General features: G+C 51.5%; 1 long non-coding RNA gene across 1 annotated transcript; it reads right to left on the reverse strand.

The window, feature by feature from the left end:
- Positions 1–290: 290 nt before the first annotated feature.
- LOC144741079 (uncharacterized) lies at positions 291–1,346 on the reverse strand. The gene is made up of 2 exons (XR_013589864.1): positions 1,228–1,346; positions 291–1,051 (listed from the first exon to the last, which is right to left on the reverse strand). It is a non-coding gene; the product is annotated as an uncharacterized LOC144741079 (long non-coding RNA).
- Between the last annotated feature and the right edge of the window lie 7,221 nt (positions 1,347–8,567).

Consider the following 8,567-nt stretch of genomic DNA (forward strand, 5'->3'; position numbering starts at 1 on the left):
CTGCTGGCGTCTCGTGCTGCCGCCTGTACCGCGCCTTGTCCACCAGAGGGCATCGCCTACCCACGGGTTGTGTGGCGTCAGGGTGAGAAGTGGAGGGTGGGGGGAGGGTGGGGGGTGGGGGGAGGGTGGGGGGTGGGGGGTGGGGGGAGGGTGGGGGGTGGGGGGAGGGGTCCGGGGATGGAGGGGGGCTGCTGCTTCAGCGCCCAGCAAGGGGTCGTGCTTGGTGCACCACTGCCAATTCTTTATTGCATCGATCTATCTCATTCTTTGTCTCTGCTTCTATTTCCTTGCGCCCGAGTATGCACCGCTACTTGTGGTACCCTCTCTGTACTCATTGGAGAGCCACGTACAAACCACTAAATCTTCTTGTTTCTTGTGTGAAGCCCTCTCCAATATTTTATTTTATTTCTGCAAAAGGGCTGCTGCCATGACTGTGGGATGGTTGTCACGATTGACTTCAAATGTCGCGGTTCGATCTCCCAGCCTGGCCTTGAAAACATTGACCAGGGTTCTTACAATTCCCTGTTTTGTCCACCCACAGTCCATCGGTGGGTCGCGTGCAGTGGGCTAAATGGCGAGTACTCCCACCTCTTTCAAGACGAATGGTCAGTGTGGAAAAGTTGGCCAAAACATACCCACCGGATCGGCACTCTAGACCTCCCTCTAGTGGGGGTTCTTTCACCAGCAGTTGCATGAGCAAGTAATTGCAGGGCTGCACCATTAACCTCACGTGTACAACAATCATCTGGTTTACGTGCATTTCAGAACTCCTTGATCCAGACCCCAGCATCCCAGTGCTGCAGGCTCAGTGCTCTGCATCGGTGTTACCATTGCGCCGTTGCTCCTCTGCAACCCCGTGCCACCCGTTGCCGCGTGTGACGTCGCTGCGCCCTGTGCACCGCACGTGTCCCCAGCCCCTGCCGCTGCTCCGCCGGGACACCGGCTTGATGCTGACGATGTCTCAGGAGCAGGCCGCCTGCCTCCTGGCCAACGCCTTCTTCTGCACGTTCCCCCGGAGCAACGCCACCGGGACCCGGAGCGAGGACTCTGCCTGCCCCGACATCAACGTCAACAGGTGCAGCAGCAGCCCATCACTGTGCATTACACACCGTACACCGTGTGTCATGCAGTACACACACGCAGATGCAATGCTCTCTCTATGTAGAGTATTTCTTGCTGTATATGTAGCGTCGGAAATGCAAAGCACACACCACACTGTATGCTTACCTGTAGTTGCGGGCACGAGTCGACAGGGGGTGCCACCCTGAGTTAGAGAGAGAACGGGACCGTTGAGAGGCCGAGTTCCCCCCCCCGACCCCAGGTGAGGGGTTGGGGGGTTATTCCAGAGCCACCTGGAAGGTTCCAGAAAGGGGGCGGTACCGGGGGTGGAGTGTCCCCGAGGTGGGTATAAAAGACGGACCCCCAGGACGGCCCGAGGCAGTGCTCTGAAGACGAAGACTGAAGACCGGCTAGGCTAGAACCCTGGGACCCTGGGACCCTGGGACCCTGGGACCCTGGGACCCTGGGACCCTGGGACCCTGGGACCCTGGGACCCTGGGACCCTGGGACCCTGGGACCCTGGGACCCTGGGACCCTGGGACCCGACGTCCTTTTATGGGCCGGGGCCGAGCACAGACCAGTGGTCGAAACACCTTGGCTGGGTCGGGTCAGCATAGCCTCCCCTAGGCCACCCTTAGTCGGAGGACTCAGAGCCCGTAGCCCCAGTGATAGGGCACGTTAGCCCGGAGGCCATACCTCCCCAAGTAGTGGGAGTAAAAGGGGCTTCTGTTATAAGATTTAAATAAACCGTGTTGCCTCTAAGCAACGTCTCCAGTCTCTGTGGAAACCCACTACATATACACAAGAAATGCTGTTCTACACATAACGGCCATGCCACGTTTCAGTTCAAAGTAACGCTGCAGTACGTGCACAGGCTATGCTCCTTTACACATACTCTGTATTATACGGCACACACTTTCATGGTGCTGTGTTCACGGTATATGATGCGTTACACATAGGCCATGCTGTATTATAAACTCCGTTCAAAGTATCAGTTTATACGTAGCCAATGCCACTGTACAAAGACAAAGATCCCCCTCATAGCCTTAACAGATTTTTGAGGCAAGTGGTGTTAGTGAGGACCTACAGAGGACGGGCACAGTACACAGGGGAGTGGGTAGCCAACACCACGCATTTGTCTCCCTCGTGGTGATGTGTACACACTGTATCAGGTACTCATTTGAGGTTGAGTCGATCAAGGGGAGGCCCAGGACCGGTTCAGATATTTCCCACTGTTATACCGGTAGGAACAACAGGTTCCACACTGCCCACCAGGGATTATTTGTCTGTCGTGCATATGGGGAGGGGAGGGTGGGGGTGGGAGGGGTGGGGCTGGGTGGAGATGGGAGGGTGGGGAGGGGCTGAGGGAGGGGAGGGTGGGGAGGGGCTGGGGGAGGAGGGGAGGGGCTGGGTGGGGAGGGTGGGGCTGGGTGGGGGGGTGGGAGGGGTGGGGCTGGGTGGGGAGGGGCTGGTCACCCCGTGGTGCCCTTATAAAACTCAACGTTTAACCTACACACTACACTATACACGACACGATACACTACACGATACACTACACGATACACTACACTTATACAAGTGTAGTGAGTTCTCAGGGAGACAGACGACGTAGTTGAGGCACACTCTTTTATTTAACCAAAAGGCGGTAACATTACTTGAAGGGGTAACGGCCCCTTCACCCGTACTCAATGGGAAACACCCCTAGCACTATCCCCTGACTTCTCCTATTCCCAGTCCTCCGCTATGAGTGCTAGGGGAGGCTATCTGATCCGGCCCTGGTCAAGCACGGATCCCGGCACCCAGCTAACCAGGCCGTGCTCTTACAAGAGCAGCGGTCCTGGAGCTCTTGGGGCCAGCGCCACTGGCTTGCCCTGCTCGGCCCTGACAAGGACAGCGAGCCAGGGGTGTTCCAGGGCCTATTCTGCCGGTCTTCAGTCTTCCCTGGTAAGCATCTCACACACTGGACCCGAGCTCTCTGGCTCCCCGCCTTTTATAAGAATCCTCTCCGAGGGGTGGGGCTATGGGGGATCACAACGCCCCCATGCCCCCCCAGGGTTAACCGATGCGGACGTGGATGTAAACACCCGTGTGTGGGTCCAAACACCCTTGTGTTTGTCCGCCTTTCTTCCCGTAACAACCCCTAAATTTGTATTTAGTGTTGAAAAACTGGCAGGATTTTACGTACTTTGTGCTTATATGCTCAGTTATTTTGTGACTTGCTTACATTTTTACACTTTGCACTCATTTTCTTTTGTTTGTTGTTGTAACTTGCTGACCCTGTGCCTCGACTGCATATCTGTGAAAGAAGAGCTTCATAGCTTATCGGATTCTTCTTCATCCAGTCTAAATAATTTATTCTGATTTTGGAAACCAATGCAGGATAAAACGGGGGGGGGGGGGGGTAGAACACACTCCACATTCCACACGGAGAAAGTGGCCCAAGTTTGGGCATCAAACCCAGGTCCCTCTGTGAGTTCCAGCCCTGCCGCCTGCAAACGAACACATGTACAGTTCAAACCCCACGTGTACATTCGGTTATATACGGATGTATTTTTATAATTGGTTTCTGGGTGAGGACAAATGATGAAGCAGCCATATCTTTGCCATGTAGCCTTTCATCCAGTGTGATATCGCAAGACTAATGCACATTTTGTAACCAGACCCACGATGGGCAAAGGTGTGCTGTGTTACTGCAGAATCGTTATTAACCTGGTTAATCTATGTCCGCACGATGGTGGGGGGGGGGGGGGGAGTGCGATCTCTGCTGTAGCAGGAAGTTGGAACGGTGTCGTGCGCATCTCTTAACAGAGCGGAGCCGGCGCTGCCCCCATCCTCCGCGCTCGCCCAGGCCTCTAAATGGCTGACGGTTGTTGTGGAGGAAGAGGAGACTCCGGTGGAGGAGCTGGTGGTGCAGGAGGAGGAGACCCTGGTGGAGGAGCTGGTGGTGCAGGAGGAGGAGACCCTGGTGGAGGAGCTGGTGGTGCAGGAGGAGACCCTGGTGGAGGAGCTGGTGGTGCAGGAGGAGGAGACCCTGGTGGAGGAGCTGTTGGTGCAGGAGGAGGAGACCCTGGTGGAGGAGCTGTTGGTGCAGGAGGAGGAGACCCTGGTGGAGGAGCTGGAGGTGCAGGAGGAGGAGACCCTGGTGGAGGAGCTGGTGGTGCAGGAGGAGGAGACCCTGGTTGAGGAGCTGGTGGTGCAGGAGGAGGAGACCCTGGTGGAGGAGCTGTTGGTGCAGGAGGAGGAGACCCTGGTGGAGGAGCTGTTGGTGCAGGAAGAGGAGACCCTGGTAGAAGAGCTGGTGGTGCAGAAGGAGGAGACCCTGATGGAAGAGCTGTTGGTGCAGGAGGAGGAGACCCTGGTGGAGGAGCTGTTGGTGCAGGAAGAGGAGACCCTGGTGGAGGAGCTGTTGGTGCAGGAGGAGGAGACCCTGGTGGAGGAGCTGGTGGTGCAGGAGGAGGAGACCCTGGTGGAAGAGCTGTTGGTGCAGGAGGAGGAGACCCTGGTGGAGGAGCTGGTGGTGCAGGAGGAGGAGACCCTGATGGAAGAGCTGTTGGTGCAGGAGGAGGAGACCCTGGTGGAGGAGCTGGTGGTGCAGGAGGAGGAGACCCTGGTGGAGGAGCTGTTGGTGCAGGAGGAGGAGACCCTGGTGGAGGAACTGTTGGTGCAGGAGGAGGAGACCCTGGTGGAGGAGCTGGTGGTGCAGGAGGAGGAGACCCTGGTGGAGGAGCTGTTGGTGCAAGAGGAGGATACCCTGGTGGAGGAGCTGTTGGTGCAGGAGGAGGAGACTCTGGTGGAGGAGCTGTTGGTGCAGGAGGAGGAGACCCTGGTGGAGGAGCTGTTGGTGCAGGAGGAGGAGACTCTGGTGGAGGAGCTGTTGGTGCAGGAGGAGGAGACCCTGGTAGAGGAGCTGGTGGTGCAGGAGGAGGAGACCCTGGTGGAGGAGCTGGTGGTGCAGGAGGAGGAGACCCTGGTGGAGGAGCTGGTGGTGCAGGAAGAAGAGATGAGGGGGGAGACAGAGGAGGTATGGACGAAGGAGCAGGAGGAGGAGATGGTGGTGCAGGTGGAGGAGACATTGGTGGAGAAGATGGTGGAGAAGGAGATGACAAGGAAAGAGGATCAGGTGATGGTGATGCAGGAGGAGAAGAGGAAGCGAGGGAGTCTGGCCCGCATAGGGGGAACCATCCGTTCACTCCTCCGACGCGTGCTGCTGTGTGGTGGCCGGTCCACCACACAGTAGAGGTGGTGGTGGTGGTCACGGATCGTTGTGAACCATGACCACTATCACCATACCCACCACACACACCCTGCACCCATTCACCCCCCTGTGATACCCACCACCCAACGCACACCACATACACCCTGCACCCACCCACCCCATGATCCCACCCCCACCACATTCCACACAAAGGGTTTGGGGTTTAGAGGGTTAGGGATTTATAAAGTTAAGGGTTTAGAGGTTTTGGGTTATTTCAGGGATAAGGGGTTTAGAGGTTTAGGGATTTCGAGGGTTATAGGGTTTAGGGGTTGAGGGGATTCGAGAGTTAGGGGTTTAGAGGGTTGGGGTTTAGAGGGTTAGGTGTTTAGAGGATTAAGCTATTTGGGGTATAGGGTTTAGAGGGTTAGGGTTTTCAGGGTAAAGGGGTTTAAGGGTAAAGGAGTTTAGAGGGTAAAGGGGTTTAGAGGGTTAGGAGTTTATAGGGTTTTGGGTTTACAGTGAGGGAAAAAAGTATTTGATCCCCTGCTGATTTTGTACGTTTGCCCACTGACAAAGAAATGATCAGTCTATAATTTTAATGGTAGGTTTATTTGAACAGTGAAAGACAGAATAACAACAAAATCCAGAAAAACGCACGTCAAAAATGTTATAACTTGATTTGCATTTTAATGAGGGAAATAAGTATTTGACCCCCTCTCAATCAGAAAGATTTCTGGCTCCCAGGTGTCTTTTATACAGGTAACGAGCTGAGATTAGGAGCACACTCTTAAAGGGAGTGCTCCTAATCTCGGCTTGTTACCTGTATAAAAGACACCTGTTCACAGAAGAGTTTTAGAAGGTTATGGGTTTAGAGGTTTTGATATTTAGGGGATTAGGGGTTTATAAGGTGAGGGGTTTAGTGGGTTACGGTTTTACAGGTTGAGGGGTTTAGACGGTTTGGGGTTTATAAGGTTAAGGGTTTAGGCAGTTAAGAGTGTTGGGGGTTTATGGGTTGCGGTTTTATAGGGTGAGGTGTTTAGACGGTTGGGGTCTTAAGGGGAAAGTCCTTCAGAGGATTTGGTGTTTAGAGGGTTAGAGTTTAGAACGTTTTGAGTTCAGAGGGTTTAGAGAGTTACGTGTTTAGAGGTTTTTGTGTTTCGATTGTTGGATGTTGAATGGTTTAGATGGTTAGTAGTTGAGGTTATACGGGTATGTGTTTAGGGGTTTAGAGGTATCGGGGTTTCAAGGGTTAGTGATTTACAGTGTTAGGGGTTTAGTGGTTTGAGAGTTGAGGGTTTAACACGTAGACTTTCACAACTAATATTGTCCATAATAAAGTTTTTTTTTGGTTTAGTCTCCAACACTAAATGGCACTTTTTGTTGATGTGACAAATTTTACTAATTGGCTGTTTCAGGTGGTGGTTGGTTTAACGACACGTTTATATTTACATAATCTAACAAAAAAAAACCTTTATGGGTTTAGAGGGTTCCGGGTGTAGTGGATTATGTGTTTAGAGGGTTAGCATTTTAGGGGCATAGGTGTTTTAAGGGTTAGGTGTCTAGAGGGTTCGTTCTTTAGAGGGTTGGGGTTTAAATGTGTTGGGATTAGGTTACAGATTTAGGGTTTTAGAACGTTAGGGGTTTGAGGGTTAGGGTTTTAGAGGTTGAGGATTTAGGAGGTTATGAGTTCAGAGGGTTAGGGGTCTAGAGGGTTAGTTCTTTAGAGGGTAGTGGTTTAGATTGGTTGGTATTTAGAATGTTAAGGATTTAGGGTTTTAGAAGGTTAGGGTTTCAAGGTTTAGAGGGTTAGGGATTCAGAGGGTTTAGAAGTTTTGGTTTTTAATGGCTTAGACGGTTAGGGTTAAACGAATAAGGGGTTTAGAGAGTGAGGGTTTTGGTGGGTTAGGGTTTTAAGGGTAAAGGGGTTGAGGGTTAGGGGTATAGGAATTTAGAGGGTTAGGGGTTGAGATGGTTAGTGTTTTGGTGGTTTAGAGTTTAAGCTTTTAGAGGGCGAGGGGTTTAAAGATTAGGGTTGTAAGGGTAAATGGGTTGAGAGGGTTAGCGGTTTAGATGGTTATGGATTTAGATAGTTAGGGGTTTAGAGGGTTTTAATTGTTCGAGGTTTAGTGGTTAAGGTCTCTGTGCGAGTCCAACATGTTTGTATGAGTCTATGGTAAGATAAAAAGAGTTCAGTTTAATTTGTATATTTCGAAACAATTTGTTTACCTTTCCTGTGATGTTTTTGTATTGTATTTTTGTTGTTATTTTCTGACCCACCCGATTGGACGTCTGTGAAAACATCGTTATAGCTCATCAGATTCATCCAGTATAAATAAATATTCAAATTAAAATTCTATTGACATCTGTGCGAATCTATGGATTTCTGTGAGTTTTTGGGCCTTTGAGTGTATGGATCTCTGTGTGAGGCTATGGGTCTCTGTGCATGTCTATCGGTCTCTGTGAGTATGGGGTCGCTGTGTGAGTCTGAGTGTCTGTAGTAATGTATGAGTCTCTGTTGGAGTCTATGGGTTTCTGGGTATGGTTGTTTGTGCGAGTCTTACATGCACAAATTTAACTTAAAAAGGCCATTGAGGGTTGCGGAATCCAAGTTGAATATTAAGTTCCCTGCAGTGCAAGCCAGCTCTCTAGTCGTGTCATCAAACAGCCCCTTTAACTCTTTATAATAATAAAATAGACTTACTCCAGGAGATCCACACTGAGTCACAGTCAGGTCCTGAATTGTTTTTTTACATTTTCGACGAATGAATGATGAGTTCTTACACAAGTGGAGGGGGGTGAATTCGAGAGACTTGCACCGTTGTTTCAACTGCCATAGAAACAAACTGGTGACCTTAGGATCATCGCAAATCCAGTGTGATAACCATTACACTGTGGCAAATCACCCACACGCTCACTCACCGAGCTACACGCTCACCTGTACACACATTCACTCAGGACCGCAGCTCACAACACTTCTCTTTCTGCTTCTTCTCTTTTACTGACCCCATGCATAAAACATCAAGGTGCCTTACAATGGGGGGGGGGGGGGGGTAAGAAGTGGCTAAGTTAAAATTCGAGATGCTTTCTTAAAAGATAAATATTTTTAGGGGGGACCTGAAGGCCCAAACTGAACTAGACTCCCTGACCAACTTTGACAGAGAATTCCAAAGTCCAATGGCCACCGAAGCAAAATCCCGGTCGCCCATGGACCACTTTGAGCTTTCTTCTCGCGACACAGAGATCTAAATCAGCGATTCTGATGATGCAATTTACATGAAAGTGACGCTTCACAGTGGACGTTACAATTCCCGCT

The sequence above is a fragment of the Lampetra planeri genome, unplaced genomic scaffold (assembly GCF_965212315.1).
Source record: "Lampetra planeri unplaced genomic scaffold, kcLamPlan1.2.h2 scaffold_419, whole genome shotgun sequence".
Taxonomy (NCBI): domain Eukaryota; kingdom Metazoa; phylum Chordata; class Hyperoartia; order Petromyzontiformes; family Petromyzontidae; genus Lampetra; species Lampetra planeri.